The 22973-nt window shown below is 34.3% G+C and overlaps 1 protein-coding gene across 1 annotated transcript in view; it reads left to right on the top strand.

The window, feature by feature from the left end:
- Positions 1-7016: 7016 nt before the first annotated feature.
- LOC131806800 (uncharacterized) overlaps positions 7017-22973 on the top strand; it is a 33404-nt gene continuing 17447 nt past the window's right edge. The window contains exon 1 of the mRNA XM_059131486.1: positions 7017-7176. The gene's annotated coding sequence lies outside the window, so the exon portion shown is untranslated. The remainder of the gene's footprint in view (positions 7177-22973) is intronic.

Here is a 22973-nt window from a genome sequence, read left to right as displayed (position 1 = left end):
CCAAATCGGATATTCCCTTCGAGAGTTAACATTTTATCTTTGCATATATTACACTACTCAGCGTGTTATATATTTGATATATATTTGATTATACAATCCATTTTGTTTTCAATGTCAGGTAGCATCGACTTAATTACCCACAATTATTTATTTAGTACCACTTTTTCCGTTCCCACCTACCAACCCGTCAAATGGGCAATTGCTGCAACGTTAAGCGGTTGCTTATGTTATTCGTGCCTTTGTTTTGTTTATTCTATTTATTAATATGTCTATTTAAGTGATAACAAATTATAGCTGTCAAATTATATCTACCATCTTTGACACCGCGCTGTGTGTGTAATCGTATGTCAGAGTTAGACAGCCGCTATGGGGCGCGAAACAAATTGTTGTTGATTTCAAAAAGCATTTTTTTAGGAAAGAAGTCAATTTTTCTATGCAATCTGGATTAGTAATAGTAAATCAAATATTTGTTGTCAATTATCGGATGGGCGGAGCATGAAAGAAGTCCGATGCTCACTTCTCGTTTTGTAAGCTTTATGTTTATTTAAAATTGGGGAGACACCAGGGGGAGTAGACCGTTCTTTCCGATCTTCATGTCAGATCTTGTGTTGGTTGAAACATTGAAATGTAAATCAGACACTTATTTCATACTTTACAAGGGTTATAATAATTCATGTTTTTTTCCTTTCTATGTGTGGAGGGTACTTGATGGCATGGGCTGGTAATGTCAATTTTCGCACCTGAAAAAACTGTTAGGACTTGTATTTGGTTCAAATAGATGTAGGGTCTAAAATCTAGAATTTCGATGAGGCACGTTTTGGCTGTATCAAATTATATATCCTTTGTAACTATATGGCTGAGGGTATAATAAAATGTTTACTTAGCACTAGAACTTATAAAGATTCTCATTGATAACATTCGGTCCAAAAAGTGGACCGACATGACCCATTTTTATACCCTGAGCTATATGGTAGGGAGGATATACATAATTTGATCCGACCAAAAAGTGCCTTATCGAAATAACGGTTTTAGACCTTTATTTTGGATTAAATCTGTTTTAGGACATTTGGAGTCGATCTAACGATGCCCATGCATGAGTATCTGATTTGATTCAAACTTGGTACATCGTAATATTATTGTCAAACTTAGATAGAGTTCGGAGATGGGCAATTTCGATCCACGCCTTCTGGTGCCTCCCCCACAAAATGTCGACATTTTCAAAGAAAATAATTTACTGCACATAAAGAGAAAGAATAATCTGATTTTTCTCAAACTTTACAAATCCTAATATTTGTATTAGTGATAGGTCAGGTGCGAAAATAGACAATATCAGTCCACTCCATCAATTTCCTCCCAAAGGGTCAAAATGTTGAATAATAATAACTCTTATAAAATGTGATGTAAGTGTCCGATTGTCTTCAAATTTCACACATCCCAATAATTTTATTAACGCAAGGTTTGGTGCTAAGGTGGAATACATCGGTCCACTCCTTATGGTACCTTCCGCACAAAAGGTCGAAATTTTCAAAAGAAAAAAAAAAAAAAAAAAAAAAAAACAAAAACAAATATTTTCTGCACAGAAACAGAAGTAATAATCCGATTTTGATCCAACTTTGGGAATCCTAGTATTTGCGTCAGTTCTAGGTCAGTTGCAAAAATGGGTAATATCGGTCCACTCCATCAAGGGCAAAAATTTTTAATAATTATAACTCTTATAAAATGTGATGTAATAATCCGATTGTCTTAAAATTGCACACATCCCAATAATTTTAAAAACCCAAGATCTGGTGTTAAAATGGAATATATCGGTAATCTCTTCTGTTACCTCTGCCACAAAAGGTCAAAATTTGCAAAAAAAAAAAAAAAAAAAATTGCATCAATGCTACGTCAGATGCGAAAATGGGCGCACTTTATCCAGTACTTCCCCCACAGAGGGTCAAAATTTTTCATAATTATAACTCTTATAAACATCACAAGTGTCCGATTTTTCTTCAAATTACGCACATCACAATATTTTTATTAACCCAAGGTCTGGTGTGAGGATATATCGGTCCACTCCTTCTGGTACCTCCCCCACAAAAGGTCAAAGTTTTGATGTCCGTCAAGATAAATTTAAATTTAATTAGCAAAGACACAAACCAAGGTTATTTTTTCTCCGGTTCGCAAAGGGTAAATAAAGAGAGAGAGGGAGAAAGAGAAAGAGAGAGAGGGAGAGATAGAGATAGGGAGAGGGTGTCGGTGTCGAGGCTGGACACAAATGAAAGGTCTCGAGGAGTACTTTCCGAATCTGTAGACCTTATAGTCAAAAAAAATTTCAGACTTAGGAATTTTTTGCATTTTCTGAAGAATTATCGCTCCATTTTAGGGAAATTGCAGATAAAAGCGTCGACAGAACAGAAACTAAAAATGAAGCGTTGTCGAGGCTGGGCACAAATGAAAGGTCTCGAGGATAACTTTCCGAATCTGTGTACCTTATAGTCAAAAAGAATTTCAGACTTAGGAATTGTTTGCATTTTCTGAAGAATTATGGCTCAATTTTAGGGATATTGCAGATAAAAGCGTCCACAGAACATAAACTAAAAATGAAGCGGAGTCGAATTTCAGACTTAGGAATTGTTTGCATTTTCTGAAGAATTATGGCTCAATTTTAGGGAAATTGCAGATAAAAGCGTCCACAGAACAAAAACTAAAAATGAAGCGGTTCGAGGCTGGGCACAAATGAAAGGTCTCGAGGAGTACTTTTTGAATCTGTTGACCTTATAGTCAAAAAGAATTTCAGACTTAGGAATTTTTTGCATTTTCTGAAGAATTATCGCTCAATTTTAGGGAAATTGCAGATAAAAGGGTCCACAGAACATGCACATTTTTACATTTTCTAAAAATTATCACATATCTCATATAAAGTGAAGGTCCTACACGAAATGGACCATATTTGTACATTCGATCGGAACCTACTCCATAGAGGGTCAAATATTTGAATAATCATAACAAAAGTCAAAATATTGTTAAATAATCGAACATTGGATGAGAGTACACATCTGTCGGCAAAACCGACTGATACTTTTTAACTTGTTAAACCAAAAAGTAATTCAAAACTCCATATTCTTCTATAAGATGGAATTGTTTTTTTTTTGAAATGTGTTCAGTACTTTAATTCAGGGTAAAATATATTTCTGAGTATAAAATATATTCACTTACCGCATTCATTTTTAATACGAGGATATTCCAAGCACACACCCATAAGTTGTCGTGGGGGTGATTTCGAGACCAGTGTTAAAATTTTCCAGGCACTTCATTCATAAAAATAAAATAAAACCAAAAAAAACTGTTAATATTTACATAAAATATGGCATGCCACAGGAACATAATGCATTTGTGGATATGTCCCGCCAAAACTAAAAACAACAACGAAAAGCAGAGAACAAAGTCCTTACATTTAGATTTATGAAGTAGACGAAGGAGGAGAGAGCTGCAGGGGTGGTTGGATGGAAGTAGCAAACAAAGCTCATAAAATACAATTTCTGTTTCCACCCAAAGGCCTGAAATTTAAATGCGTGTGCGTGACTGGTTTTCAAAAATTATGATTTGTCGTTTGTTCAGTCATTCATTCAGTTACATACATATTTATTGGTGTGTGCAAGTGTATGTATGTATGCAGCTACATAGTGTGTCATAAAAGTGTGCACACTTCTGTTGATTGTTTTCGAATAATTTTTTTTATTACAAATTTCGTGGACGAGTTGCAGTTTTTTTTATTTATTTTGAATCATTTAACATATGTCCTTTAGCCTTGATGTTTAGCTTCGAGTTCAGAAAGAAAAACTGTGCAACAACCTTTGGAATTATTAAAAGATGGGACCGTTTACGTTTGAGCCATATTTAACCGCTGATTTTGTGAAATTTGGTATAATTACCTGAGAATATAGGATAACGGTGTTTATCTACTGTAGATAGAGTAGATGAGCTAAAATACTTATATTTTAATATAGATGAACTCATAGACCATCCTTCGTAGAGTAGATGAGAAATTCTTTAAAAACCTGCTACATGGAGCTCCAAAAAGTTTATTATTTAAAAACCTACGCCTTAGGCAGCAGAAAAATCCTACAAAAATTGTTTGAAAATCTACGTCACGGAAGGAGGAAGCGGCCTACAAAAATTCTTAAAAAATTCATGCCTTTGCCAGGGGAAGAGGTCTTTAAAAAATCTTTAAAAATCCATGCCTTGGCCAGAGGAAGAGGCCTTCAAAAATTCTTTAAAAATTCATGCCTTGGCCAGAGAAAGACGCCTTCAAAAATTATTTTAAAAACCCATGCCTTGGCCAGAGAAAGGCGCCTTCAAAAATTCTTTAAAAATCCACAACTTGGGCTGATGAGGAGGCCTCCAAAAATTCTATAAAAATCCACGCCTTTGCTGATGAAGAGGTCTTCAACAATTCTTTAAAAAACCACGCCTTGGCCAGAGGAAGAGGTCCCCAAAAATTTTTTAAAAATCCACGACTTGGCCTGATGAGGGCGCCTCCAAAAGAAGGAGGAGTGATATTCCCCATCTTCAGAGCAGATCTTGTGTTAGTAGAAATAATGGGATTTGTGAAATATTAAGGGAACCACATGCTTATTTCGGATTTGTTATCATTTTGGTTATTCAAAATGTTGACTCTTTGTGGGTGAGGTTCCAGAAGGAGTGGACCATTTTCATACTAGACCGTGGGTTAATAAGAATATTGTGATCTGTGTAATTTAAAGACAATATAATTATTCATAATGTTTACCCTCTGTGGGGAATTACTTGATGGAGTGGACCGATACTATCCATTTTAGCACCAGATCTAGAACTGACGCAAATATTAGGATTTGCAATGTTGGAGCACAATCGGATTATCGCTTTTTCTTCTGTGCAGTAAAAAAATAATTTTTTTTTTAAATTGCGACCTTTTTGAGGGTGTTATCAGAAGGAGTGGATCGATATATTCCATCTAAACGCCAAACCTTGGGTTAATAAAAATATTGGGATGTGTGAAATTTGAAGACAATCGGACTCTAACATCACATTTTATAAAAGTTATAATTATTGTACTTGACGGGGTGGAACAATATTGTCCGTTTTCGCACCTGGCCTAGCACTGGCGCAAATATTAGGATTTGCAAAGTTGGAGCAAAATCTGATTATCGTTTCTGTTTCTGTGCTGAAATATATTTTTTGAAAATTTCGACCATTTGTGGGGGACCGATGTTTCCTATCTCCGAACTCGATATAAGTTGGACAAAAATATTACGATGTACCAAGTTTGGACCAAATATTACGATGTACCAAGTTTGGACCAAACACCAGCCAGACCGACTCCAAATGTCCTGCAACGGATTTGGTCCAAAGAGACCTAGGGTCTAAAACCGTTATTTCGACTATGCACATTTTGATCGTATCAAATGGTATATACCCCTCTAGCCATATGGTTGAGGGTATAAAAATCTACGCATACTGTAGAGTAAACTGATCCCTGCTTTCATCTACTGTGGAGTAGATGAGCTCTGTGGTCATCTACTATGGAGTAGATGAGCTCTGTGGTCATCTACTGTGGAGTAGATGAGCTCTGTGGTCATCTACTGTGGAGTAGATGAGCTCTGTGGTCATCTACTGTGGAGTAGATGAGCTCTGTGGTCATCTACTGTGGAGTAGATGAGCTCTGTGGTCATCTACTGTGGAGTAGATGAGCTCTGTGGTCATTTACTGTGGAGTAGATGAGCTCTGTGGTCATCTACTGTGGAGTAGATGAGCTCTGTGGTCATCTACTCTGGAGTAAATGAGCTCTGCGGTCATCTACTGTGGAGTAGATGAGCTCTGTGGTCATCTACTGTGGAGTAGATGAGCCGATGTCATTTGTATAGATCACTGGTTTAACAACCATAATCTCCAAATAAAATTTTAATCTTTATATTAAAAAATAATGATTTGAACAATACCAACCCGCATTTCTTCAATCCCCAAAATACTTTGATAAAATTCCAATGCAAGTATGACATTAAATGCAGAATAAAAGACCTCCACCATGGATTAAAGAACAACGCTATCATAACGGTCTTCATACATCTTTCTGTTCATTTCTATTGAATTGAGCGAAGAATTATTTTATGTAGTGTTGAAAAGAAGCAGTGACTACCATAATATGGTATTATTCTGCAGTGATAAATCCCCTCATTCTGCTGATAGCGGAAAAGGAGAATAAGGTGGCGGGACACAATTTCCATTTTTGTTCGTGCATTACTTGGTGGATATATATGGCTGGGCTTGTTTGTTTGTTGCTTTTCTTTTCATTTAGACTTTAATGTGGGGTCTGTCGCCCACAACATATTCACCGTCATAGTCTGACAGTGTTTGCTTGATACACAAACAAACAGACAGACAAACAGTCAGACAGACTGTGTGACTACCATTATGGTCTGTCTAGCGGTTAGCCACCCCATGTTTGTTCTGTAAGTCGGAACAAATTAGGCATGAGGCGCGTGCCATTTTTAATAATTTGCCAAAAAAAAAAAATGAAAACAAAAACAAAACAAATTACCCATTGTAATTAAAATTATTATTTTTTTTTCATTGAGGCAGGTGTACGGTTTATAGGGGCATTTATTAGCTCAGAGATTGGGGATTTATTTCTCAATTTTATTTTCATATAGAAAATGTTTTCTTAACATGATAATATTTTTTTTAGTTTGTTTTGGGTAAAAGACTAAATGAATTTTAAAGAAACTACGCGATGACATTTACTGCCAGAATTCATTCATTCCTCATCACGACACATTGAAATTGTATCAATATTCCAAATATAGATTTTGTGAAGCTTTCCACAATCGGGTAATCTGCAGGAAATAATGCTTCCAAAAGCCCCCTTTGGAAAGGTTCGTCCCTAGCCTTCTTTTTTGCGAATATTTTTTTTCTTTTTTTCTAAAAAATATTTCTTTTAATGCTACAACAAAAACTTTTATCTCTTTTCAGGTCTATCCACATGCTGACCTCAAAATCTTTAACCTCTCTACAATAATTTGGCTTCCTTAAACAATTTCGGCTTTCTGAAATAACATCAATGACATTTTAAAAGGTCGGCTTTGAACTGCAACTCTTGAAAAGATTTCGGCAAAGTTTTAGTTCAGACAAACGAGGGAAGGCGAGAAAGCATATCTGGTAAGTTGAGCAATACCTTTTTGGTCCAATTTCCTATTGAAGGAAATAAATAACGATTTTGACCCTGTAAAAGGTAAAAACCCGTTTAAATGCAAAAGAAAAACGGTGAGGATACCCTACACCACTATGCATATTTAGTAGAGCTTCCGTAACAAAAGAATTTATTTGAAGTAGATCATACCACCTATCAACATTTGGCTTTAGAGCAGTTATAATTTGGTTTCAGAGAGAATAGGAGGCATATCTTATTCTGAATCGATTTTCACTAAATTTGACAGAGACATTTTTATCTTTTATACCAAATAACATTGTCATAGAGTGTATGATATCATTTCGAGAAGGATTATATTAAAATAATATATATCGGAGATGAGTTTCATCAAATGGAAACGTACGTCCCGAAATTCACTGCATTTGGGCTGACATTAGCCATTATTAGCACAATATACCTGAAATCGGATTGAGGATATATGTGGGAGCTATAAGCCAATCTTAGCCATCTTGATAAAATTTGGCAAAGGTATTTCCGGGCTCTATAAGATATCTGGTACCAAATATCATTCTTGTGGAGTGCATATTACGAATGTGAGGGACATAAGCACCAAATCGGTTGAAACATATATATGCGAGCTAAAACTATATCTGAAACGATTTTCACCAAATTTAATGTACTTGCTTCTAAAATCCAAAATTCAGATCATTTCGACTGATATATCGTATACAATATACCATATACAAATCTGAACCGATCTTGATACAATTTGGCAGAGGTATTTCTGCGCTATATCTAATATCTGATACCAAATTCTTGGGGGATGCACGTATTATTACGAACGTACACTGAGGGAAAAATCCCGTTGCGAAATCAAGCACGTATGTTGTCATTTTCGCAACGACCCGTTGTTATATTTTTCAACAACGGCTGTTGGTGAATTGTGCACGAACGTGCTCAAATTGACACCGAGACGTGGTCAACTTTCGGTACCAACAACAGCCGTACTTAATTTGTCCATTTGTAATATTGGTAATTGCAGCCGATTACACACGAGTAAAAAATGACAACGGTGGTGCATGATTCACACACGGTCGTTGTCAATATGACACCGGTCGTGTATGAATTATGCACCACCACCTGCATAATGATGCACCACCGTTGTTACTTTGTACACCGACGTGCATGAATCGTACACGATCGTTGCCATTTTAGCAACTACCGTGTATGAATCATGCACCACCGTTGTCATTTTTTTTACTCGTGTGCAATCGGCTGCATATTTACCATTTTTTCCGTGTTATTGAAAGAGAAAGGACGCATTGTGCAAAAAATTTATTGAAAATGAATAATAATTCGCAAGATCCTCAAAATATCATTGGTGAGTTGTTAGAAATCGATGGCAATATTGTTGTGGTTCGCGATACAAACCATTGCAGCAGTCAAGATGCGGAAAACAATGAGGACGATTATATGTTAAGGGAGTTCTTAAAAGGAATAAATATGGAGTCGCTTTTTGAACAATTAAAAGGTAAGTAAATAAAAATGAATTTTTCAGTTAATCAGTGTAATTAACAAAGAATTTTCTTTTTTGTTCTTTTAGCATCACATGTAACATTTCGCAGCTTGCAGTACTTGAAAAAAGAAGATTTAAAGGAAGCAGTGCCACCATTGGGACTGCGTGTTGAATTCAGAGAAAAGCTCTTTGCTTGGAAAAAACGAAAGGTACGTATTATTTGTTTTACAGAGTTGAACTCAGTATTAATATTGTCATAACAATAGCTCGGGATTGATGACGAAACTATGTCAGTTCCATCTAAAATAGGTGAATGGTGGAAACGCAACGAGACACCTGCAAGTACTCCTGGTACTCCCGACACTACAGGTTCGAACTGCTCAAAAGCCAAAGGAATTTTGTCAGAGGTAAGGTAAGAGTAATATTTGTGTAAGCATAGTTAATGTAGTTTTTTTATTTAATATAGGATCTAACGGAATTGTTAACACATACCTCGAAGGGGAAACTAGCGCTTGAATGTAGTAGCGTTAATAAGAAATTAAGTGACGAGCAAAGAGATGATATAATTAATATAATTATTGAAGATATTTTAACCAACAATGTTACTCTTTACACTCAAGACTATATGCGCATATTGGATGAAATTTGTTCCGTTTTTCCTCTTGAAAACGAAATGAGGGTAAGATTAACAATATAAACACGTATCTGATTATGTAGTTTCTTAACTTATAATATGTCTTTATTTTTAGGATTATTATTACATTTCAAGAAAAGGAAAGAACAACGCAAGCGGAAAACTTTATGCCAAGTATAGAAACAAGAAGTCCAAAAGAATAAAGCTTTTGATTTCCGAGCCTAGCACAAGCAAAGCAGCAACTCACACATCTCCTAATTTTTGTAACAAAGATGTTCCCGAAATTGATGAATCAGTTGAAAATTCATTGAAAGCTTCCTTACTAAGAGAATGTAATGATTGGGGATCGATCTGCGAAAAATGGAAAAGATCTTTTAACATACGGCAAAGAGATATAAAAAATTTAAGTAGCCATACATTTCTCCTTGAATGGACGAAGTTGTCCGATGCAAGAGCTTCAGAATTGGTAAGTAGCCATGAGCTATTTATTTGTATATGGATACTAATGTTTCGTTTTAGGTCAACATTGATTTCGATATTATGTATCCACAGAAAGGCAATCTTCTACTTTCTAAATGGGACCAATTTAAGAAAAAAATTTACAATTATTATGGGAAAAATATTCATAACGAACATTGCAAACAACTCTTCGCAAATGTTTTGACGGCAAGCAGCATAGGTAAATTTTAATTCCTGATTTATCATAAACATTAAAAGTAATATTTATTTTATATTTCGGTTGCAGATGCTCAAGATTATATATACGCAATACTGTTGAATTCAGTTTTACCATCACCTGCTAGGTTTAAATGTGGAAACGGTAAATTACGAAAAAAAAGTAACAATAGCTGATTCGCAGGAAAGTTTCGTACTGCGACTACCGACAATTAACGATTATAAAAGGCAAATTGATACAGTCACTGAAAAGTATTACAATGCTGGATTAACTATACAGCCATTTATAATTGTGGAGGGTTTGTCCGATTTCAATATAAAAGGTTTTTATGTTTTTTTTAACCACAATTTGTTAAAATTTCAATCGTTCCTCGAATGTTTAGATACATGTTTTAAAATTTTTCATGCACTTTCTTTAAAATATCCAAATGCCTGCCAAATTCCATGGATTTTTATCCAAAAATATTTTTATGAAATTAATACTGTATATGATATAAAATCAGTTAATTTGACTTCACTTATTAATTTCTGCAACAATAATTAAAGTACAATTCAAAATGTATATTTGCTTTCGTTGCCGTAAGCATTTTGATAAGGCAAATCTTTTAATAGCTCATTTGAAAACAGACCATTTAATGTCCACTAAATTTTTAAAAGTACAATGCGTTCAGGACAACTGTAAGCAAACATTTACAAAATTTACGTCATTCAGAATTCATTTAGAAAAACTTCACAAGAATCACACAAAAGCTCCACCAATGGTTAAAGCCATTAATGTGCCAGTTGAAATGTCATCATCAAAGAAAATGATTATACAAACAGTGAAACTGTTATTAACAACAATACAATAGAAAAGGATTTAAATGTTTTGAAAAAGAAAACCTTATATCTGTCTTTACAATTACATGGTCAAAGCTATATGCCTAGAAATCATGTTATAGAAATACAACATTCTGTTTCAATTCTGCTTTCATCCATTTCATGTACAATTGAAAAATATATAACTGATCATCCAAATTATGAAGACTTAAGGTACTTACTAAACTTTTGTAAAAATCCTTTCGAAGAAACTAGAACGGAATATAGACTTTTAAAAATTTTAAAAGAACTAAACTTTTATGATGATCCAAAGGTTTATGTAATTAGCAATCAAGTCTCGGAAATTGTTATCAGCGGAAATCCCAGTTTAGGTCCAAAGTTATCCAATATTTATATAATGCCACTGAAATTCATGATAAGTGCCCTTTTTAAAATTCCAAATCTCTTAGATTTGACATTAGAAAACTCCAAAAAATTCCTAAATTCACCTGTTTTACAAAATTTTACAAACGGTGAGTTATATAAAACTAAATTATTAAAATATCAGTACAATTTAGTTATTCCCTATGTCCTTTACATGGATGATTTTCAAATTAATAATCCTCTTGGAACCCATACATTTTCCATATGTGGTTGTTATATTAGCTTTCCTTCAATGCCACAGCACTTGTTGTCAAAACTTGATTATATATTAACTGCTGCGTTTATACCATCAAAGGATTTAAAAGAACGTGGAAATGAAGTTTCATTTCACAATCTTGTAGAAGAGTTAAAAATTCTAGAAGAAGGGGTTGAAATTTGTGTTCAACAAAGTGTTCAGAAGGTGCATTTTATTTTAGGTGTAATTATTGGAGATAATTTAGCAGTTAATAGTATTTTAGGCTACGTGCAATCATTTAACTCTAAAAGATTTTGCCGGGTATGTAGAAGAAAAAAGTCCCAAATGCAATTCGACGCAATTCAGCATTTAGATAGTTTAAGAAACCAAGAGAATTACAACTCAAATGTATTGGAAAATAATTTTCAAGAAACAGGTATTAAAAACAAGTGTATCTTCGAATCTTTACCAAATTTTAACGTCACTGAAAATTTTTGTTTTGATATTATGCATGACATTTTCGAGGGCATATGTGTCTACGATATGTCTAATGTAATTCTCGGGCTGATTCAAGAAAATATTGTTACGTTAGATTGTATTAACAGCAGAAAATCTTTATTCCAATTTGGAGAAATTGAAGTGGGAAATAAATCTGGACCACTAGATTTATGTAGATTGAAAAACTATAACTTAAAAATGACAGCTAGTGAAACTATGTGTTTTACTAATTTTTTACCTTTAATGGTAGGCGATTTAATTCCTTTCTCCAACGATCACTGGAAAGTTTTTATAATATTATTACAAATAATCGATTTACTTTTAAGACCAAGTTATATAGAAGACGATTTAATAAAATTGGAAGAATTAATTAGAGATCACCATTCACTTTATATAACATTATACGGTTCGTTAAAACCGAAACACCACTTTCTTGTCCACTATCCCACAGCTATCCGAAAATGTGGTCCCCTTAAATATCTCTGGAGCATGAGATTCGAAGCTAAACACAAGGAAGCAAAAGCCTATTAGGAAATACTACATCAAGAGTAAATCCCTGTCGTTCATTATCTATTAAGTCTGGATTGAAATTTTCCAATTTTTTTATTAAAACACGAAGATAACTTAGAACCAAATGTTATCATTAATACGCATACCATCGAAGATTTGGCAAAAGAGGAATATTGTTACAAAAAAAGTAAGCCAGTTTTAAATTACCAAAATTGCAAAGTGTCTGATGACATTTTTTTTAAGGGAACTAGGTATAAAAAAAACTATTATTTAGCAACAAATAACGCCGCAATTGAACTTTTCAAAATTAAACATTTAATAATTGAAAATGAAAATGTTTACATTTTATGTAACCAAGTAAAAGTTAAAAACTTTGATTACCATTTACAATCGTATGAAGTTGGTTCTCTGAATGAGGATACAATTTTTTTAATACCAATTTTAGATTTTATTACTTACCCATTTCACTTATATCCTATGAATAATGGAAAAGTTTATTTCAGATTTAAGTTAATTTAATTTGTTTCTATACATTGAATATATGTAATTCGAATTGTTTTGTTAAATCAAATATGTATTTATATTGAATTTATGTAATTGGTTTCGTTCAATAAAATACTTTTCAAAAAATGTCGTTTCTTCTACTAAGGGTATAAAATGGAAAAGGAACGGATATCAAAAAATGACCACCATTGATTTCAATCTGACAACGGGCGTTGACAATCCGACAACGGAGCGTTGACAATCTGACAACGAAGCGTTGACGATCTGACAACGAAGCGTTGACAATCTGACAACGGGGCGTGCTCGAAATGACCACGTATGTGCTCATTTCATGCACATCTGTTGTTGAAATCGTTGCCAAAATCTCGGTGTCAAAATGACAACAGCGTGCTCATTTTGACACCAAACGTGGTTGATACACTATCATACACGGATGTGGTCATTTCATACACGGATGTTGTCATTTTTTCTCTGGGTGTATGGTACTTAAATCGGATGATACATATATGTGAGAGCTATAGATATATCTGAACCGATTTTCACCAAATTTGATATATTTGCCTCTAGATTGTAGTCGGTCGGATGTGCCAAAATCCAGGTAATTTGGACTGATACTGGCCATTTGGTGCACAATTAACCCGAAATCGGTTGAAGATATACAGGGTGAGATAAATGAACTTCAACAAAGTCAAACGCCATAATGTATTTTTACATTTTTTTAATTTTATTGAATGAAAGCAAAAAATGTCGGAAATAGCATCAAATTTTAGAAGGTTTGTTCAAATTGGTCACCTTTGGCACGAATTATGGCCTTCAAACGGCAAATGAAACCGTCACATGCTGCCCGAATATTGCTCTGCGGTATTTTGGTCCATTCCCGCCGAAGCGCTTCCTTGAGGTGATGGACACTTTGGTAGTTTTTAGTGCCAAACTTCTTGGGAGGCGCGTGCTGAGTGCGGTGGTGCTGAGTCCTGTGAATGTCCAAGGTCTGCGGCCAAAATGTTTGCGTGCCCAAGGCTTTAATAAACCCCCCAGAATACTTTTGCGATAATATTTAGCATTTATTCTGACCATATAGCGACCATCGGCTGTTATGGCGGCCCACACCATCACCATGGCCGTCGCTTGAGTTCTGGTGGCCAAACGGTGGTGGTGCACATTTTCACCTGACCTCTTTGGCAAGTAAACACGATCATTTTGTTTGTTTGCAAACTGCTGGACAACGAATGTTTTCTCATCGGAGAAACCCAAATTCGGCAGTTTACCACTTTCGGCCTAGCGAAGCAACTCTTTAGCTCTTTTGAGTCTATTTTCTTTCAGTTGCGGTGTAAGTTCTTGCACTTTTTGGAATTTCAATGGCTTTACCCCCAGCTCATTTTTCAATATTTGCCAAATGGAATATTACGATATGTTCAGCTCACGAGCCATTTTTCGGCCACTGCGACGCTGCAGTCGCTTCTTTACTTTTCGACTCAGAAAGTGATTCTGTAAAGATCCTCAAAAGTAACTATGGGTCTATCTCGCTTCCTTTTCCATGCTACAAAAAGTTCACAAAGACATAATATAATTAAACACCCCATTAAAACTGGAATACCCTTCCCACTGACATAATATTTCAATTAGAACAAACAAATAATTTTACAATACTTATATTTTATTTAAATTGCTTCGACTAATAGGTCCTCACATCATTCACGCCTGTCTGGTCTGGTCGGATCGGGTCTGGCCGGCCATACACCATTGTGGTGTAAATTGCTTGTTATCCAATATCCAAGAGGTGCATTTTACATTTGAACATTTGAATAAATAATACTTTGTGGTTCTAGCTACCGCTTCACGGCAAGTGGTTGTGTGTCTCGTGTCAGCTGTGAGCGTATTGACTATGAGATATTTACAATTGTTTTATTTTGGCTTTTAGCCAACAAATTTCAGAAGAAGCGAAAGCGAGAGAAAAAAGAAAACTAACAGCTACTTACAACCGACAGATAGATACTCATGCCAAGTGATGGTTTATTGTGGAAACTATGGCCCTACACAAAGTGACAGCATTTGTAAGATAATCGCAATGAATTGCATAGACGGTCAGGCGAGCTGGTGTGTAGACAATAAGGAATACTTATTGCATGCTAAATACGTGTGGATCTAAATATACTGTTATGTATATATAAATATATTAAGTGTGTGTGTGAACATTGCGATGTTTTGAAATGGGGATTTTTCTATGAACTTGAAATTGGAAAAGTATTATGCAGATCTTGAAAAAGCCTTGTGTAGTAAATTTTATATAGGTTTCTTCTTTCCTTTTAAAAAAATAGAACTACTATTTACAGAACATTGACAGACATTGACAATTTAAGTTATCGAATTTATTATAGACGTCTTTTATAGATAAATACCTCACATGGGCCTTCAAAAGATAGACGTAATGAAAGAAGACATTTACAGATATGGGACTTTATAGAAGTCTACTGTGATAGGAATCCTTATACAACTTTGTAAAAGCAGAAGCCCCTTAACAAAGTTCCAAATAATATAAGATCTCCTATAGATAGATAACCTAAGAGAGTTTTCCTTCATACGAAAGGCCTACACCCAGAGAAAAAATGACAACATCCGTGTATGAAATGACCACATCCGTGTATGATAGTGTATCAACCACGTTTGGTGTCAAAATGAGCACGCTGTTGTCATTTTGACACCGAGATTTTGGCAACGATTTCAACAACAGATGTGCATGAAATGAGCACATACGTGGTCATTTCGAGCACGCCCCGTTGTCAGATTGTCAACGCTTCGTTGTCAGATCGTCAACGCTTCGTTGTCAGATTGTCAACGCTCCGTTGTCGGATTGTCAACGCCCGTTGTCAGATTGAAATCAATGGTGGTCATTTTTTGATATCCGTTCCTTTTCCATTTTATACCCTTAGTAGAAGAAACGACATTTTTTGAAAAGTATTTTATTGAACGAAACCAATTACATAAATTCAATATAAATACATATTTGATTTAACAAAACAATTCGAATTACATATATTCAATGTATAGAAACAAATTAAATTAACTTAAATCTGAAATAAACTTTTCCATTATTCATAGGATATAAGTGAAATGGGTAAGTAATAAAATCTAAAATTGGTATTAAAAAAATTGTATCCTCATTCAGAGAACCAACTTCATACGATTGTAAATGGTAATCAAAGTTTTTAACTTTTACTTGGTTACATAAAATGTAAACATTTTCATTTTCAATTATTAAATGTTTAATTTTGAAAAGTTCAATTGCGGCATTATTTGTTGCTAAATAATAGTTTTTTTTATACCTAGTTCCCTTAAAAAAAATGTCATCAGACACTTTGCAATTTTGGTAATTTAAAACTGGCTTACTTTTTTTGTAACAATATTCCTCTTTTGCCAAATCTTCGATGGTATGCGTATTAATGATAACATTTGGTTCTAAGTTATCTTCGTGTTTTAATAAAAAATTGGAAAATTTCAATCCAGACTTAATAGATAATGAACGACAGGGATTTACTCTTGATGTAGTATTTCCTAAATAGGCTTTTGCTTCCTTGTGTTTAGCTTCGAATCTCATGCTCCAGAGATATTTAAGGGGACCACATTTTCGGATAGCTGTGGGATAGTGGACAAGAAAGTGGTGTTTCGGTTTTAACGAACCGTATAATGTTATATAAAGTGAATGGTGATCTCTAATTAATTCTTCCAATTTTATTAAATCGTCTTCTATATAACTTGGTCTTAAAAGTAAATCGATTATTTGTAATAATATTATAAAAACTTTCCAGTGATCGTTGGAGAAAGGAATTAAATCGCCTACCATTAAAGGTAAAAAATTAGTAAAACACATAGTTTCACTAGCTGTCATTTTTAAGTTATAGTTTTTCAATCTACATAAATCTAGTGGTCCAGATTTATTTCCCACTTCAATTTCTCCAAATTGGAATAAAGATTTTCTGCTGTTAATACAATCTAACGTAACAATATTTTCTTGAATCAGCCCGAGAATTACATTAGACATATCGTAGACACATATGCCCTCGAAAATGTCATGCATAATATCAAAACAAAAATTTTCAGTGACGTTAAAATTTGGTAAAGATTCGAAGATACACTTGTTTTTAATACCTGTTTCTTGAAAATTATTTTCCAATACATTTGAGTTGTAATTCTCTTGGTTTCTTAAACTATCTAAATGCTGAATTGCGTCGAATTGCATTTGGGACTTTTTTCTTCTACATACCCGGCAAAATCTTTTAGAGTTAAATGATTGCACGTAGCCTAAAATACTATTAACTGCTAAATTATCTCCAATAATTACACCTAAAATAAAATGCACCTTCTGAACACTTTGTTGAACACAAATTTCAACCCCTTCTTCTAGAATTTTTAACTCTTCTACAAGATTGTGAAATGAAACTTCATTTCCACGTTCTTTTAAATCCTTTGATGGTATAAACGCAGCAGTTAATATATAATCAAGTTTTGACAACAAGTGCTGTGGCATTGAAGGAAAGCTAATATAACAACCACATATGGAAAATGTATGGGTTCCAAGAGGATTATTAATTTGAAAATCATCCATGTAAAGGACATAGGGAATAACTAAATTGTACTGATATTTTAATAATTTAGTTTTATATAACTCACCGTTTGTAAAATTTTGTAAAACAGGTGAATTTAGGAATTTTTTGGAGTTTTCTAATGTCAAATCTAAGAGATTTGGAATTTTAAAAAGGGCACTTATCATGAATTTCAGTGGCATTATATAAATATTGGATAACTTTGGACCTAAACTGGGATTTCCGCTGATAACAATTTCCGAGACTTGATTGCTAATTACATAAACCTTTGGATCATCATAAAAGTTTAGTTCTTTTAAAATTTTTAAAAGTCTATATTCCGTTCTAGTTTCTTCGAAAGGATTTTTACAAAAGTTTAGTAAGTACCTTAAGTCTTCATAATTTGGATGATCAGTTATATATTTTTCAATTGTACATGAAATGGATGAAAGCAGAATTGAAACAGAATGTTGTATTTCTATAACATGATTTCTAGGCATATAGCTTTGACCATGTAATTGTAAAGACAGATATAAGGTTTTCTTTTTCAAAACATTTAAATCCTTTTCTATTGTATTGTTGTTAATAACAGTTTCACTGTTTGTATAATCATTTTCTTTTGATGATGACATTTCAACTGGCACATTAATGGCTTTAACCATTGGTGGAGCTTTTGTGTGATTCTTGTGAAGTTTTTCTAAATGAATTCTGAATGACGTAAATTTTGTAAATGTTTGCTTACAGTTGTCCTGAACGCATTGTACTTTTAAAAATTTAGTGGACATTAAATGGTCTGTTTTCAAATGAGCTATTAAAAGATTTGCCTTATCAAAATGCTTACGGCAACGAAAGCAAATATACATTTTGAATTGTACTTTAATTATTGTTGCAGAAATTAATAAGTGAAGTCAAATTAACTGATTTTATATCATATACAGTATTAATTTCATAAAAATATTTTTGGATAAAAATCCATGGAATTTGGCAGGCATTTGGATATTTTAAAGAAAGTGCATGAAAAATTTTAAAACATGTATCTAAACATTCGAGGAACGATTGAAATTTTAACAAATTGTGGTTAAAAAAAACATAAAAACCTTTTATATTGAAATCGGACAAACCCTCCACAATTATAAATGGCTGTATAGTTAATCCAGCATTGTAATACTTTTCAGTGACTGTATCAATTTGCCTTTTATAATCGTTAATTGTCGGTAGTCGCAGTACGAAACTTTCCTGCGAATCAGCTATTGTTACTTTTTTTCGTAATTTACCGTTTCCACATTTAAACCTAGCAGGTGATGGTAAAACTGAATTCAACAGTATTGCGTATATATAATCTTGAGCATCTGCAACCGAAATATAAAATAAATATTACTTTTAATGTTTATGATAAATCAGGAATTAAAATTTACCTATGCTGCTTGCCGTCAAAACATTTGCGAAGAGTTGTTTGCAATGTTCGTTATGAATATTTTTCCCATAATAATTGTAAATTTTTTTCTTAAATTGGTCCCATTTAGAAAGTAGAAGATTGCCTTTCTGTGGATACATAATATCGAAATCAATGTTGACCTAAAACGAAACATTAGTATCCATATACAAATAAATAGCTCATGGCTACTTACCAATTCTGAAGCTCTTGCATCGGACAACTTCGTCCATTCAAGGAGAAATGTATGGCTACTTAAATTTTTTATATCTCTTTGCCGTATGTTAAAAGATCTTTTCCATTTTTCGCAGATCGATCCCCAATCATTACATTCTCTTAGTAAGGAAGCTTTCAATGAATTTTCAACTGATTCATCAATTTCGGGAACATCTTTGTTACAAAAATTAGGAGATGTGTGAGTTGCTGCTTTGCTTGTGCTAGGCTCGGAAATCAAAAGCTTTATTCTTTTGGACTTCTTGTTTCTATACTTGGCATAAAGTTTTCCGCTTGCGTTGTTCTTTCCTTTTCTTGAAATGTAATAATAATCCTAAAAATAAAGACATATTATAAGTTAAGAAACTACATAATCAGATACGTTGTTTATATTGTTAATCTTACCCTCATTTCGTTTTCAAGAGGAAAAACGGAACAAATTTCATCCAATATGCGCATATAGTCTTGAGTGTAAAGAGTAACATTGTTGGTTAAAATATCTTCAATAATTATATTAATTATATCATCTCTTTGCTCGTCACTTAATTTCTTATTAACGCTACTACATTCAAGCGCTAGTTTCCCCTTCGAGGTATGTGTTAACAATTCCGTTAGATCCTATATTAAATAAAAAAACTACATTAACTATGCTTACACAAATATTACTCTTACCTTACCTCTGACAAAATTCCTTTGGCTTTTGAGCAGTTCGAACCTGTAGTGTCGGGAGTACCAGGAGTACTTGCAGGTGTCTCGTTGCGTTTCCACCATTCACCTATTTTAGATGGAACTGACATAGTTTCGTCATCAATCCCGAGCTATTGTTATGACAATATTAATACTGAGTTCAACTCTGTAAAACAAATAATACGTACCTTTCGTTTTTTCCAAGCAAAGAGCTTTTCTCTGAATTCAACACGCAGTCCCAATGGTGGCACTGCTTCCTTTAAATCTTCTTTTTTCAAGTACTGCAAGCTGCGAAATGTTACATGTGATGCTAAAAGAACAAAAAAGAAAATTCTTTGTTAATTACACTGATTAACTGAAAAATTCATTTTTATTTACTTACCTTTTAATTGTTCAAAAAGCGACTCCATATTTATTCCTTTTAAGAACTCCCTTAACATATAATCGTCCTCATTGTTTTCCGCATCTTGACTGCTGCAATGGTTTGTATCGCGAACCACAACAATATTGCCATCGATTTCTAACAACTCACCAATGATATTTTGAGGATCTTGCGAATTATTATTCATTTTCAATAAATTTTTTGCACAATGCGTCCTTTCTCTTTCAATAACACGGAAAAAAATGGTAAATATGCAGCCGATTGCACACGAGTAAAAAAATGACAACGGTGGTGCATGATTCATACACGGTAGTTGCTAAAATGGCAACGATCGTGTACGATTCATGCACGTCGGTGTACAAAGTAACAACGGTGGTGCATCATTATGCAGGTGGTGGTGCATAATTCATACACGACCGGTGTCATATTGACAACGACCGTGTGTGAATCATGCACCACCGTTGTCATTTTTTACTCGTGTGTAATCGGCTGCAATTACCAATATTACAAATGGACAAATTAAGCACGGCTGTTGTTGGTACCGAAAGTTGACCACGTCTCGGTGTCAATTTGAGCACGTTCGTGCACAATTCACCAACAGCCGTTGTTGAAAAATATAACAACGGGTCGTTGCGAAAATGACAACATACGTGCTTGATTTCGCAACGGGATTTTTCCCTCAGTGTACACAACCCTTTTTATACCCTACACCACAAGGTGGTCAGGGTATTATGTCTTTGTGCATTTGTTTGTAACAGGCAAAAGGAAACGAAATAGACCCATATTTTCTTTTGATGATCTGTATAGAATCACATTCTGAGTCGATTTATGCATATCCGTCCGTCCGTCTGTCCATGTATTTTTGTAAACAAAGTACAGGTCGCATTTATTGCCCGATCCAGATTAAAATTTGCATAGATCATTTGCTTGGCCCAAGGACGAACCCTATTGAAATTGGAGATAATCGGTCAAAATTTAGATATAGCTCCCATATATATCTTCGTCCGATTTGCTTTTTATTGTGCACCAAACGTGTAATATCAGCCCGAATAGTATAGAATTTTGCATATACACCCAAATTAGGCCTAAAAATAAATATGCCAAATTTGATCGAAATCGGTTCAGATATAGCTATAGCTCCCATATATATTGTTCATCCGATTTGTTATTTTTGTCCTCCGCAGCCGTAATATGCACTCTGCAACAACAATATTTGGGGAAATATTTTAAACATAGCTCAGAAATGTCTTTGCTAAATTTTATCGAGATCGGTTCAGATTTGGATATAGCTCCCATATATAATTTCGTCCGATTTATCTTTTATTGTGCAAACGTCTAATATTTATCTAAATGGGATGGAATTTGGCACTTACGGCCGAATTGAGTCTAGAAGCTAGTATGTCAAATTTGGTGAAGATCGGTTCAGATATAGCTATAGCTCCCATATATATTGTTCATCCGATTCGTTATATTTGTTACCCACAGCCGTAATATGCACTCCGTAACGACGATATTCAGTGAAATATATCAAATACAGCTCAGAAATATCTTTGTCAAATTCTATCGAGATCGGTTCCGATTTGGATATAGCTCCCATATATATCTTTATCTGATTTTAAATTAATTGTGCACCAAATGGGCAATACAAGTCCGAATTTAAAAGATACAAATGCTTCGACATATTTAGTCCCTTAAACCTTAAATTATAATTATGATCATAGCGTGTATGATTAAGTTCTCCCATAAAAACTTTTAATTGTTATGCGCAGCTCTACTAAATTAGCAAAGTGGTGTAGGGTATCATAAAGTCGGCCCCGCCCGACTTTAAGGCTTTCTTTACTGGTTTTAGTTAGAAGACGTTATAAAGCTCTCATATATATAGTAGGTTTTATGTATGTCTCGTACAGCTAGAAGATATTATACAGGTCTTCTATATATTGGATACCTTATGGACATCTCCCATAAATATAAGACCACATACAGATATTCTATAGATAAAATAACGTCTTGCAGGTCTCCTATGGATAGAAAGCTCAATACAGGGTACAGAAGTATCCTATGGGACTGAAAGACCTCATACAGAAATGATATAGATAGAAGATCTTATAAAGGTCTTTCTTATGTGAAATACCATATACGGGTCTCATATTGAAGTCTTAACTAGTCAGATACAGGGTGAGATAAAAAAAACTGCAACAAAATCAAACGCCATAATGTTTAAATTTTTTCTTTAATTTTATTGAATGAAAGCAAAAGATGTCGGAAATAACATCAAAATTTAGAATAAGTTTAGATTTTTTCGAATTGGTCACCAATAAAACCACACACGCTGCCCGAATGTTGCTCTGCGGTATTTTGGCCATTCCCCGGCGAAACGCTTGCTTGAGGTGATCGACTCTATGGTATTTTTTAGTGCCAACCTTGCTTTCCAAAATACTCCAGATACAATAGTCCAACGGATTGGTATCCGGAGTTTTTGGGTGGCCATTGTGCGCTGGAAATGAAGCGAGGAATCTCATTTTGTAACCATTCTTGGGTGTTGGAATGTCCAAGGTCTGCGGCCAAAATGTTTGCGTGCCCAAGGCTTTAATACACCCTCCAGAATATTTTCGCGATAATATTCGGTATTTATTTTCGATTAATACGAGCGGAGAGCCACCATCCGCTGTTATGGCGGCCCATACCATCACCATGGCCGCCGCTTGAGTTCTGGTGGCCAACAGAAGGTGCACATTTTCAGCTGACCTCTTTTGTAAATAA

The sequence above is a fragment of the Musca domestica genome, unplaced genomic scaffold (genome assembly GCF_030504385.1).
Source record: "Musca domestica strain aabys unplaced genomic scaffold, Musca_domestica.polishedcontigs.V.1.1 892, whole genome shotgun sequence".
In the NCBI taxonomy this organism is placed as follows: Eukaryota; Metazoa; Arthropoda; class Insecta; order Diptera; family Muscidae; genus Musca; species Musca domestica.
The sequence above is the reverse complement of the archived record's forward strand: the minus strand, read 5'-3'. Positions and strand labels throughout refer to the sequence as shown.